Source organism: Neofelis nebulosa, chromosome 1 (assembly GCF_028018385.1).
Source record: "Neofelis nebulosa isolate mNeoNeb1 chromosome 1, mNeoNeb1.pri, whole genome shotgun sequence".
NCBI lineage: Eukaryota > Metazoa > Chordata > Mammalia > Carnivora > Felidae > Neofelis > Neofelis nebulosa.
The window spans coordinates 86184450-86198876 of NC_080782.1; the positions used below are offsets into that span (position 1 = coordinate 86184450).

At 36.5% G+C, this 14427-nt stretch overlaps 1 pseudogene; it reads left to right on the forward strand.

Moving 5' to 3' along the window:
* Window positions 1-4614: 4614 nt before the first annotated feature.
* Window positions 4615-4794, forward strand: LOC131511119 (neuronal regeneration-related protein-like; annotated as a pseudogene).
* Window positions 4795-14427: the final 9633 nt, after the last annotated feature.

Consider the following 14427-nt stretch of genomic DNA (forward strand, 5'->3'; position numbering starts at 1 on the left):
AAAAAGAATATAGAGGAAAACATGAGCATAATGAGGAGACATAAAAGATACTATCAAAATTAAACAAAAGAAAAATAAATGAAGTGTCCGAAATAAAAACTATACCAGATGAGATTAACATGTTATACACTGAAGAAGAAAAGATCTGTGAACTTGAAGACATAGCAAGAAAAACTATTACATATAAAACACACAAAGGAAAAGATAGCAAAGAAACACTGAGCTCACAACTTGTGGGACAATGGCAAATAATTTGTAATCACAGTCTCACAAAGGGAAAAGACAGAAAAAAGATTTGAAGAAACAGTGGCCACACATTTTCTAAATTTAATAAAAATTATAAAAGCAAGTCAAAGAGTGTCAGTGTAGCCCAAAATAACAAACAGAAACAAATATATAACAAGGCACACCATAATTTAATTTCTAAAAACCTGTGATAAAGAGATGATTTTAAAAGCATTTGGGGGATGGGGGAAAGAACATGACCAACAGAGGAACAAAAACAATAATTAAGCCTATTTCTCATTAGAAACTCTCCAAGCCAGAAGAAAAGAGAGTAACATATTTAAAACACTGAAAGAAAACTAGAATTCTATACCCAGTGACACTATCTTCCAAAATGAAGAGAAATTAATGAAGACTTTCAAACAAACAAAAGTTGAGAGAATCAATTGCCATTAGATCTGGGCTGCAAGAATGCTTGAAGGAAGCTCTTCAGAAAGAGGGAAAGGGATACTTGATGAAAATATGGAATTACAGAGGAATAAAGAGCACCAGATCTGTGACTATATAGGCACATATAAAAACTATTTTTCTTGCCTTTTTAATCTCCTTAAAAATATTAACTCTTTACAGAAAAAAATAACTTATCACAAAGTTTATAAAACACATCAAACCAAAATATATGAAAAAATTGCACAAAGGAAAGAAGAACAAATGAAGATATCTTATTATAACATTCTTTCACTGAAAAGAGGTATAATATTATTTGAGGGTACTCCATGATACATTAAAGATTTATTTTTTGGGGCGCCTGGGTGGCGCAGTCGGTTAAGCGTCCGACTTCAGCCAGGTCACGATCTCGCGGTCCGTGAGTTCGAGCCCCGCGTCAGGCTCTGGGCTGATGGCTCAGAGCCTGGAGCCTGTTTCCAATTCTGTGTCTCCCTCTCTCTCTGGCCCTCCCCCATTCATGCTATGTCTCTCTCTGTCCCAAAAATAAAAATAAAAACGTTGAAAAAAAAAAATTAAAAAAAAAAAAAAAAAAAAAGATTTATTTTTTAAACCCTAGAATAACCACTAAGATGAAACAGAGACATATAGTTTATAAACCAATAATATAGATAAAATTAAATAATAATATTGAGTTAAAAGAGTGTAGAAAAAAGAAAACATAGAAGAATATATTAAAAATAGCCCCTACATCTTCCACAAAAATTAACTCAAAATGGATCATCGACCTAAATGCAAACACAAAACTATAAAACTACTGAGGAAAACAGCAGAAAACCTAATGACTTTTTAAATACATAGCAATGACATTAAATATAACATTAAAGGCACAACCCAGGGAGGAAATAATAAGCTGGACTTCATTAAATTTAAAAACTTTGGCTCCGCAAAAGACACTGACAAGAGAACAGGAAGACAGGTTACAAACTGGGAGAAAATACTTGCAAAAGACATGCCTGATGAAGGACTGTTATCCAAAATATAGGAAGAACTCTTAAAACTCAACAACAAGTGGGGTGCCTGGGTGGCTCAGTCAGTAAAGCGTTCGACTTCCTCTCAGGTCATGATCTCGTGGTTTGTGAGTTCAAGCTCCATGTCGGGCTCTGTGCTGACAGCTCAGAGCCTGGAGCCTGCTTCAGATTCTGTGTCTACCCCTCTCTCTGCCCCTCCTCTGCTCATGCTGTCTGTCTCTCAATAATAAATGTTAAAAAAAAATTTTTTTTTAAACTCAACGAGAAATAGATTCTAGACCTGAACAGACACCTTACCAAGGAAGATATATAAATAATAAACAAATGAAAAGATGCTCCATATTATATGTCATCAGAGAAATACAAACTGAAACAACAAGATATCAGTGCACATCTATTAGAAAGGCCAAAATCCAGAACACCGACAACACCAAACGCCAGCCATGCTCTGAAGTAACAAGAATTCTCATTCACGGCTGGTGAAAATGCAAAATTGCATAGTCCCTTTGGAAGATAGTTTGGCAGTTCTTACAAAACTAAACATACTCTCACCATATGATCCAACCATCATGTATATTGGTTTTTAGCCAAAAGAGCTAAAAACATGACCACACAAAAACCTGCATACTGATGCTTATAGTAGCTTTATTCATAACTGCCCAAACTTGGAAGCAATAACGATGGCCTTCAGTAGATGAACAGATAAGTAAACTGTGGCATATCCAAAAGAATCTTATTCAGCAGTAAAAAAAAAAAAAAAAAAAAAAGAGTGAACAAGTCATGAAATGACATGGAGGAATCATAAGTACATTTTACTAAGTGAAAAGGCTACTTACTGTATGATTACAACTATTTAACATTCTGATAAAAAGAGATGATGAGGGTATCAGTGTTATACCAAGGGTTGGGAGAGAGGAAAAAGTGAATGAACAGAGAAAAGAGGATTTTTAGGGTAGTAAAACTATTCTAGAGTACACTGTAATAGTGTATATGGGTCATTGCACATTTGTCAAAACCCAGAGACTGTGTAGCACTGGGAGTGACCCCTGGTATATACAGTGGAATTTGGGTGATAATGGTATGCGTGTGTAAGTTTATCAATTGTAATAAACACACAACTCTGGTGTGGGATGTTGACAGTGAGGGAGGCTGCAACAGATACGCAGGGGTAGTAGTTTCAGCTCCATTTTATTGCCAAAGTTGACTTACTTTTTTTGAGCAGTTTTACATTCACAACAAAATGGAGCAGAAACTACCCACCCCTGCATCTCTGCCCCAACCTCCCTCACTATCAACATCCCATACCAGAGTGCTTTGTTTATTACAATTGATAAACTTACACACGCATACCATTATCCCCCAAACGTGATGGGAATTAAGGAGGGCACTTTTCGGGATGAGTACTGGGTTTCATATGTCAGAGATGAATCACTGGGTCCTACTCCTGAAGCCAAGACCACACTGTATGTTATTTAACTTGAATTTAAATTAAAAAAAAATAAGTCTACTTTGAAAATTAGTAAGATAATACATTTCAATGTGAGTATATAGAAAATTCTATTAAATACAAATGGCCTAAAAGCCCAAATTAAAAGGCAGAGTTGTCAAACTATATATTTAAAAAAGGAAAAACCAACTATATACTCCATACAAGAAATCCACTTTAAAAATAATGACACAAATAATAGAATTGAAATGAATCATAGGAAAGCTACAGGAGCTATATTATTTTCAGACAAAGTGGTTTTCAGAACAAGACATATTACCAGATATAAAGAAGACTATTTCATAATAACAAAAAAAGTTAATTCACCAAGAGAATATAACCCTAAACATGTATGTACCTAAAGCTGGAGCTTCAAAGTATATGAAGCAAACACTGATAGAACTAAAAGTAGAAATAGAAAATTCTCAATTTTAGTTGGGAATTTCAACACTCCTCTCTTGGTAATTAATAAGTAGACAGAAAAATCAGTTAAGGATATATTCTACTTGACCTAATTGACATTCCATCTCAGGACAAGAGAAAACATATTCTTTTCAAGTACACATGTAGCATTCAACAAGAACCACCATATTTCTGGGCATAAAACAAATCTCAAAAATTTTTAACAATTGATATTACATGACATATGTTTTCTGAATGTGGCAGGCAGAATGATGGGCCCATAAAGATGTATACTAATCCCTGAAGCCTGTAAATATACTAAATTACATGGAAAGTAGGAATTAGGGTCACCAGTGAAATTAAGACTGCTAATTTAGTGACCTTAAAATACAGTTGGAATTCTGGATTTTTCAGATGAACCTAATGTTATCTACAAGTTCCTTTAAAGTGGAAGAAGACAGAAGAGGGAGAAGAAAGATAGCAACATTAAGGCTCCACACATTGCCGACTCTGAAGATGAAGGAAGAGGCCCATGAGCCAAGGATTATGGGCAGCCTCTAAAAGCTAGAAAGATCAAGGAAATGGATTCCCCCCTCCCCCACAGACTCCAGAAAAAAATGCAGCTTCACTGTCATTGTGATTTTTTTTTTTTAAACAACAGTGTGTGTAATGCATCTTCCCAGTAACATTTCCCTTCATTAAGATATAAGTGCCGGTAAATTTATGTATAGAAGCAAACTGGATAAGCCATGAGCTTAAATCCTTGAAACTACACTGTATATAAGCCATCCTTCAAGTAACATCTTCTTTCATTAAGATGTAAGTGTTTTTAATCTTATGTGTAGAAACATATGGGAAAAATCATGTACCTCCCTCCTCCACCCCAGATGTCTTTCCTAGCATGATGCCCTTCTTCATCCACATTTGTGTTTCAGGTGTAGAGAGGAGAGAGTGAACTTTTGTCTGTTGGTCTCCCTGGACTGAAGAGACAGAGGGTGCAAAGCCAAGACTGTTACAACTCTCAGAATGGCTTATTACCCAGAGCTGTCTGTCTGGGTCAGACAAGGAAATGGAGGGAAAGCTTCCTGTGGAAAGACTTCCTGTCCCAAAGGAGGTGAACCGCAAAAGGATGAAGAGATGGACGCTGCCTCCCTGGCTCCTCTTGGCAGCAATGAACTCCACTCCCCAGGCATCGGTCACCTCTAATCTTTTTAATCATAACACCTCCATTTGGATCGGTGTGTTGGTATTGATGAGATCATGATATCGTATATGGGAATTTTTTCTGTGTAAATCATCAAGTATAAGAAGAAACTATGGGACTCTGAGCCTTGCTTTAGAGAATTTGCACTGGAAAAAATGGGTGTCATCCAACCAGCTTTTAATCATTTTGACTCAAGTGAAAATGCTCATAATTTCACACTGTGAATCGACATTTACAACCCTTAGGGGTGGGCCTTCAGGCCTGGCTCTTGACGATGATGTTTTGCACAACTCAGACTCCCTCTGCTCTCTCCAACAGGTCCACTCCTGCTTTTTCACTTACACAGCTCCTGAAGCTCACTCTGCTTCTTGCAGAGGTTGAGAGTCCCCAATTTTTTTTTTTCAATTTGGATGTAACAACCCTAGTAGTTTATGTTCATCAGTTGTCTGTATATCTCTATATTTTATCCATTTTTTTTTTGATGTGTAGAACTAGTTTGAAACTCATTGTTTCCTTGTGGTAAGTGGTCAAGATGCTACCACAGGACCTGAGGCACTGACGAACGGTGTTATTTTGGACTTTCAACATGCTTCTTGGCGAGGTAGCTCTGATGGAGTTTTTATTTCCATGTTCTATGAAGGTGTTGGTACTCTGCCTGGATGTTGTTCTCTAGACTGGATTGACTTGTTTCCTTGTGTCCTCAGTGCGGCTTTCTTCTTCAGTGTTGTAGGTTGGACAAATGCTACCAGAGAGAGTAAAAGACTTACATCTCTTGGCTGGCACTCATGGACACACAGTCATTGGAGCGCGAGCAACCACAAAACTGTTATTTACTTACTTCTTTTTGGGAGCCTCACCTGTCTAGGTTAGAGAAAGAAAAACAATAATTTTACAGGCATTTTTAGGGGTCTCTTTTGGTTCTTTTGTTTGAAAGGATATTTGGGAGGGGCAAACTTTTAAAATAAATGTCCTCTTCAAAAAAATCCAAAACAAAAAAACCAAAAAAACCTGGCATCTGAGTAGGAGTATGAAAATTACACCTTTCCCAAAAATTAAGTTGGAAAAAATGTCTTTATAAAATTTTTTTAAAGGTAGAGTGCTTTTTACCAATTTTAATAAGGAAGGAAGGAAGGTGTAGAATTAACATTTCTGTCCCAGCTCCCAGTGAAATGGATAAAGATATAATCAGACAATACCATCTACTCATGGATTGTTGTTGTATGAGCCAGTCTGAAGGCCCACCTTAATTTTTATTTAACTGTCTTGTAGCTCTTCTTCTGAGAGAGCAAGCTTTGTTCTGTACTGTTCTGCTTCTGACTATTAACACTGGTGATGCACACACTGCACTTCTTCATTCTCTTCTTGCTCCCTTACTGGCCTGAGTTTCTTGTGCGTTTTCCTCCGCATCCTTCTTTGTTAGAATAGGTACATCAGCTGTGTAAATAGAGCAAGAAAACAGTACCCTGCACCTGTAGCATTTATGCAGTGTTGCAGCTGTGCACTGGTAAAAATGCAGGCTTTTTAACAATGTGATCTTTACTGATGCACCCACAAGTACTCCGTGTGTTTTAGGTATTTTAGTAGTATCTGTTCAATAAATATTCAAGTTGTAGAAAAGAAAACAAAACAAAACAAAAAATCATATGCTTAATGCTTCAAACTATACTGTGTATAAACCCTCCTTCAAGTAACATCTTTCATTACAATATATCAATGGATTGGGGACTTTTTTATTTTTTTAATTAAGTTTTCATTTTAATTCTAGTATAGTTAACATACAGTGTAATATTACTTTTAGGTATACAATAGAGTTATTCAATAGTTCCAAACAACACCCAGTCAGGGCTCACCACCACCTTACTCCCAATCACCTATTTCACCCATCCCCCTACCCTCTTACCTTCTGTTTGTTCTCTACAGCTAAGAGTCGGTTTCTTGGTTTGTCTCTCTTTTTCTTTTGCTCATTTGTTTTGTTTCCTAAATTTCACATATAAGTGAAATCATATGGTATTTGTCTTTGACTCACTTACTTTGCTTAGCATTATACTCCCTAGCTCCAACCAGGTCATTACAAATGGCAAGATTTCATTCTTTTTTATGGCTGAATAATAGTCCATGATATATATATTACATTATCTTTATCCATTCATCCATCTATTTTCACCCAGGGAAACCACTTCATAATCCTCAACTACTGAACTGAAGGATAATAAATTTGTAATGTTTTCAGCCATTAAGTTTACTATAATTTATTCCATAGCTTCCATAGAAAACTACTACAATTACAGTATAATTAAGCTAAAAATCAGTAACAGAAATTTATAAGAACTAATCCCTAAATATTTGGAAGTTAAGCAACACACTTCTAAATAACCCACAGACAAAGAAGAAAATTCCAGGAAAATTTAAAAATATATAGGTTTTTGGCTTGCCTGGGAGTCTCAGTCAGTTGAGCGTCCCACTTCAGCTCAGGTCATGATCGTGAATTCGAGCCCCATATCGGGCTCTGTGCTGATGGTTCAGAGCCTGTAGCCTGCTTCAGATTCTGTGTCTCTCTTTCTTTCCCTCCCTAGCTCACACTCTCTCTCTCTCTCTCTCTCTCTCAAAAATAAAAAAAATTATTTGAAATTTTAAAAAATATACATATACAGGTTTACATATACAGGTGAACATCAGATCTCTGTAACATGCACAGTGGAATCTACAAAAATGCTGTATATACTGACTTGAGGATGAATCTTAATGTAAACTACAGTCTTTGGGTAATTATAATGTGTCAATACAGGTTCATCAATGGTAGTAAATGTACCATTCTTGTGGAGTATGTTGATAAAGGGGGAAAGAAGAGGTGCATGTGTGGAAGCAGGAGATACATGGGAATCTCTGTGCCCTGCCCTCAATTTTTCTGTGAACCTAAAACTTCTCTAAAGAATAAAGTCTAGTTAGAATTAAAATTAAAAATTAATTAGTTTTTAAAATAAAAAAAATTAAAAATAAGTAAAGCTGTTATATTTAAAAGTAAGCTTAATAAATTTGTTATATAAAAACAAACTGAATCCTGCTTTCCTAGCACGGCAAAGAGCTTAAAAAGCTTGGTATACAGATATAGATACCACCTAATACTGGAACTTGCCCTTTTCATATTCTATGTTTTTTTTTAAAAAGGCACATTACTTGATATGTCTATAAAACTTGCAAGTATTGCATGGGGGAAAAAAACATTAACAAAGCATGACTTATTCATGAATGGCACCCTTAGCCTGATATGGGACAGCAAGCACGCTATCATAGGCATAACTTATTGCTAGAAATGGATAAAATCTCCTTTGCTGTAATTATTAAAGTTTCTCCTCTACCCTCCAAGTCAACTTGATTCCAAACATCAAGAGTTCCCCTAAATTTCAGCAAATATTTCATAATTAAAACATAAAATGCTTTTGCTAAGAGTACCAAAGTAAAATTACAGTTTATTCTATTTTTAAAAGGCATACAATTGCAGAAAGTACTATTACTTATCAGCACCTAGTTTAAAATACAATACTGCCTAATGCTATACGTGCCAATCCTGGATCAATACAGAGACACTAGGGACAGAATGCATGGTATCATTTAGGGCAAAAACACATATATATCAAACTCAAATATATGAAATATCAATCTAAATTTAGAGAAAAATATTCAGATATTTTTACATAAAATATGATGCCTGTTTCAAATGGAATAAGTGTTTCTTAATAAAAAGGAGCTTCCTGGCACACACGTTATGTTCGTAAGTCAGTAATATTCCAGGACATTCTCCCTGTACTATATACTTTCTCTTTGCCACTTAAATCTTTCAACAACACTGACTTTCTCTTGATAACTTTATAAAAAAATCATTATTGACAATAAGCTGACTCAACTTTATATAGTATAAAAATTTATATACAAAATATATATGTACATGTATATGTCATCATCTGCTTTATAGAAAGAAGCAGATTGGAAATTTCCTTTATCAGAATTTCATTACCTTTTAGATACTCTGGTAATTCGACATTCATCTGGTACCCTAGAGAGCGTAATACAGGCCTGGCAAGATCTAATATGAACTAAAGGACTCAAAGCTAAGTATTTCCAAAACTTCAAAAACCAGTAATAAAAATAGGAAGGTAATAATATACTTTGAACTAGAGTTCTAGGATATCTGATGGACTCCATGGCAAAGTACAAACAATAGAATTCTTTCTTGCAGAACATCTGGATAGCAGGCTCAAAAAAAGAAAAGGTTTTGAGTTTCCTCTATTTCTTTTTATATTCGATCCATTAAGTTACTATTTGTAAATGGTATTATACACGGCCCTGCACAAGCTATTACGATCACTACAGAAGCTCCTCAAGAGAGAAACCTCTTATATCACTGTGTACAACAACATGAAGAAACTCATGCTAAGAAATTAAGTTAATCTAGGGGGCTATTCCTAAGAAAGGAGTACACTTCCATATTGCTACAAGCTGAGACACACTACCACGTATTTATTTTAATATTGCTAAAAAATATGTGGCTGATGTGGAAAATCATTTCTAGTTCCAATGTTAACTTTGTTACTTGTATGGGAATACATCAGCACATTACAGTGAAATCTAACATGTAACATTTGGAAGGAAATTGAAGGAAAAGGAAGGAAATGGAAGGAGAAGAGACACAGAAAAGAAAGGCTGGAAAAAAAGTGAGCATTCTGCAGACATTAGCTCCAATGACTGTCCTAAGAAATGAGGGAGAAATATATGAGAAAGCCTCCGTGGAAATATTATCTTTCCCAAAGTAAATGTGTAACATAATTGGTATTTAAATCCAGGTCTTTGCTGAATGCAAAAGTATGCTCTTTCCTTATCCTCAGGATACCTCTCCTGCCATCTACTTTTTGGTTTAGCAATGGTATCAACACATGCATGAAACCAAGTTCTGTCCAGTGGGGGAGGTTCAAGTCTTTCCAATAAATTGTGTATTAGGCAGTCAGTCGACTACTGGATGTGTGTCTAACCATTCAACAAATATCTTTTCCTTCTCTGACCATAGTAAGTGACAGGGAGATTTCTCACCTTCTAGTTAGTATCCATTAGCAAGCAACACTCTGGAAGCCTAGTCCTCAAAAAACCACAATGCAACAAATGTGTTGAAGATAATGCACAGCAAGACTATAGAATGCCTTACCTCCTGCTTTTTTCTCCCTCTAGGTTTGTCACCCACTGTTATTTATTATTTATATTGAACCATAAATGTACAACTCTGTTGATGGGAGTGAAGCCTGTGCCAGAAAGGTCATAGATTTAGTTCACTTCCTTTTCCTTAAACAGTTCTGTGATTTATTAGCTTTTTAAAAAATTAATCAGTAAGGTTTTTTTGAGTACCTAATTGAGGGGACAACCCATCAACTTTTAATGAATTGTTGGAACATTTTCAAATGTATAAGAAATATATAAACATAATTAATATTTCGCTAAAGGAATAAACTCTAACATTTTTAATGGACTTTTGTCCAAAAAAAGAGGTAAAGTCTCTTTTCAAAGATGAATCAAGGGGTGCCTGGTGGCTCAGGTGGTTGAGCATCCGACGTAGGCTCAGGTCATGATCTCCTAGTTTGTGGGTTTGAGCCTCACATCAGGCTCTGTGCTAACAGCTTGGAGCCTGGAGCCTGCTTTAGATTCTGTGTCTCCCTCTCTCTGTGTCCCTCCCCCTCTTGTGCTCTGTCTCTCTCTCTCAAAAATAAACAATCATTTAAAAAAAATTTTAATGACATGAGTCACAAAATGTCACAGATCTCAATGGCAAAAGCAAAATTAAATGACTTGTTCAACATTTTGAGTTTGGTCGAGCTGAAACAATACATATTACTAAAAAATATAACACTATTCCCTAACCCTAAAGTTGGGCTCATAGCCCAGAGTGGAGCTCTCTTCCTAGAAGACACACTAAAATGTGGAGGACAGTGATTGCTGTAATATCCAGGGGTGGGAGAGTGGAGGTGGAGGTGGAATGCTATGTGCAATTAATTGCAGAGGGTGCATAATGATAACCATCTTGCAAGATGTAAGACATTCCTTTACAAGGAAGAAATGCCCACCAAAAATGTCAACAGCACCCTGTTAAAAACACCACATGGGCCTATTAAAATTTTTAAAAAAGAAGAATTTTACCCAGTCTATAATGCATGATTTAGCTTTCAAAGTGTTAAAATAAATCTTAACGGAGTATGTGTGCTCCAAGATGACAAACACTGACACTCTATTTTGTTCAACCTATCTTTGTGACTCAGTTACCTGTCAGTCTCCTAGAGGCACTTAAAAAAAGTTGACAAGTTCTAAATCCTGATCATTGTACACCCATGTAAATGGGTGTCTCCATCCAAGTTAGGTAAATGGTACATTTCTCTAAAATTATTTTAGTTCTGGACATGAATTTCAATCACAGATCCTGAAATTTTGAGCATGTCTTTCATTAGAAACTCAGGAAGAATAACAGATAGGCAATATATTCTTAAATAATATGCAATTTTAATCCTTTCAAAAAATGAGTCTTTCTATGGGTAATTTTGTGATGGTTCAGTCTCCAAAGTCCATGGACAAGAGAGCTACAACTGTCCTGGCTTTGTTTGTATTGGTGGCTTTCTCCTTGTGAGGTCTCAAGGTGAACTGGTCAGAGGAAGTGCAAACCCTAAGACTCCGTGTATTCATTTTCTGTGGTGTCAATTCAGGTTTAGTATTTACAAATATGAGACTATTTGTTTTCTTACAGTTCTATAAGAATCATTTTGTTAGTGTCCAGTTTTATTGCAAGTTCTCAATTATATGCTGTAATTCCTTGATCTGGATCATAATTTCTCAAATCTGTGATAATCACTCAACTGTTTGGCTTAACCTTTACCTCTGTAAATGGAGTTCAGATTTTAACTCTAATGCATGCTCTTTGAGGCAAGCAAAATGATAAGTACAAAGATGTTTAAAGACAAAGCCAAACAACATCGCTTCCCAACATTGCCCGTGTTCTAATTCTTTCATCCCCCCTTCTCATAACAAGTGACTGGCATTAACAGTGTGGCAACTTTCATCCATTTCTTCTTGTTCACAGACATATGTAAATATGTATTTACATATATAAGCATATACATGATGCCAGGTGGGGTTTTTCATTTGTTTCATTATTTATATTGAAATAGGATCATTAATGACCTGAAACATGCATGTTTTCAACCATAATATATCCTGAACATCTCTACAAGTTAGTAAATATAGATCTCTTGGTATGTTTAATTGAAAGGGAAGGAGATGGGAAGAAATGAAAATTACCAGACTTCACAGACTGTATGAGACAGAACCACAGAGCTGTTCAGCTGCACATAGGCACTATTCTTCAAAACAAAGGAAGAATGACCCTGAAGGCAATTCAGACATCAAGACCCTCCTTATTTTGAAAAGGCAGGACCATTACCTCACTCTCAACAGGCCAGATGACCTCTGCCCAAAGCCATGAGGACAGGACCCAACCCAAAGTAGTAGAGGAAGAACTGGTCAGCAGAAGCCTAGGGACCCTGCCTGGCAGAGCTGCTGGGGCAGGACCTCCTCTGTAGTGGATCCAAAAAGCATGACTGCTACCCCAGTGGGTCTGGAAGGCAAAGCATCAAGTCAAAGAGGATTATTCTCAAAACTTAAAATCTCCTGGAGCTTGTTTTGCCAGACTTTGGACTTGCTTGGGACCCATCACTCCTTCCTTCTTTCCTATTTCTCCCTATGGAGTGGAATTGTCTACCCTATGCCTGGCCCACCATTGTACTTTTCAAGCATGTAACATATTTGGTTCACTGCTGGAAAGCAACTTGCTCCAAGATGAATCATACGTCAAGTCTCATTCATATTTGGTTTAGATATTTAAGTGACTTGGGACATTAGACTTTAGAGTTGGTGCTGGCATGAGTTAAGACTTTGGAGCTGCTGGGATGGAATAAATATATTTGGCTGGGGGTGGTGTACAGGGGAGGAATGCAGTGGGTTGAATATTGGTATTCCCCCCAAATTCATGCTGAAACCGTAATTCCAAAGCAATGATACCTAAAGGTGGAACATTTGGGATGTAATTATATCATGAGGGTGGAGTCCATGTGAATAAGATTAGTACCCTTATAAGAAGCCAGAGACCTAGCTAGCTCTGTTTCTGCTGTGTGAGGACACAGCAAGATTGCTATCTATAAACCAGGAACAGGGCACCCATCAAAAACCCTAGCTTCCTGGCACCCTGAACCCAGACTTCCAGCCTCCAGAACTATGAGAAACAAATGTTTGTTGTTTAAGCCACCCAGTTTATACTATTTCATTATAGCAGCCAAAGTTAACTAAGATTCATTCTAATCACACTTGTGCCCCCTTATCTCTTCTAAAATTGCTCTCATCTAGGTCACCAATGACCTCCACATCATTATGTCAATAATCAATTCTCAGTCCCCATCCTACTTACTCTATCAATAGCACTTAATCCTATTTATTAATTCCTTCGCTTGTTAGATTTTCACTTTTTTCCCCAAGTTTTCCGTCTTCAGTTTGGCTTTTCCTTCTACTTCACTGGTTGTTCTTATTCAGTCTCCTTTGCTTCTCCCCAAATTCTTACTATTTGAGTACTCCAAGGTGCAAGTCTAGGACCCTGTTCTCAGATCTTCTCATTCCACTGGCAACACCACCCAGTCTCATGGGTGGTGGCATCTACCATGAAGCCAGATGTATCTCCTGGTATTCTCCTCCTTATTCAGAGCACTTCCTCACAGAAAACATATCAGAGATGTTTCTTCCTTGGGGCATTTGCTCAACTTGATCCCTCTGTCTGGAATATTTTTCTTCTTTTTTTTTACTGTTTATTTATTTTGAGAGCAAGTGTGCATGCAAACAAGACAGGGACAGAGACAGAAGGGGAGAGAGAAAATCCCAAGGAGGGTCTGCACTATCAGTGCAGAGCACAATGCAGGGCTCAATCTCACAAACCATGGGATCATGACCTGAGCCAAAATGAAGAGTTGGATGCTCAACCAACTGGACCACCCAGGTACCCGTATGGATTATTTTTCTGATAATTCCTTTCAATTCCTTGCTAAAATGTCACCTTTACAAATAGGCAATCATAAGATGCTATTTAAATTGTCAACCTACATCACTACCATCTCATTTAATCATACTATACACATACTCATATCACGATATGTTTTTCTCCCCCATCCTATAATGTAAGCTGCACTCTCAACTGTTTTGTACACTAATATATTCCAAGTATCTAAAGTAGCTCTGGCTCATAGTTAGTGTCTAATATTTGTTGAATTAATGAATTTAACTATTGTCCTACCAAAGACACTCCACTTATCTCTAGATTTTTGTCACTATAAATAATGCTGCAATAAATAGCTACTAGATCCTTATATAATGAAGCTTTCATTTCTATGAGCTAGATCACTATAAGTGGGGACTACTATGTCAAAGGTATATGTATCTTTCTTTTAATAGATTTCAGATTACTTTCAAGACATCTGTAACAATATAAATTTCCATCAGTATTGTAGATGACTATATATTTATATCCTCATATTCCAGTCAACAATAGATTTTGTTTTAAACAATTT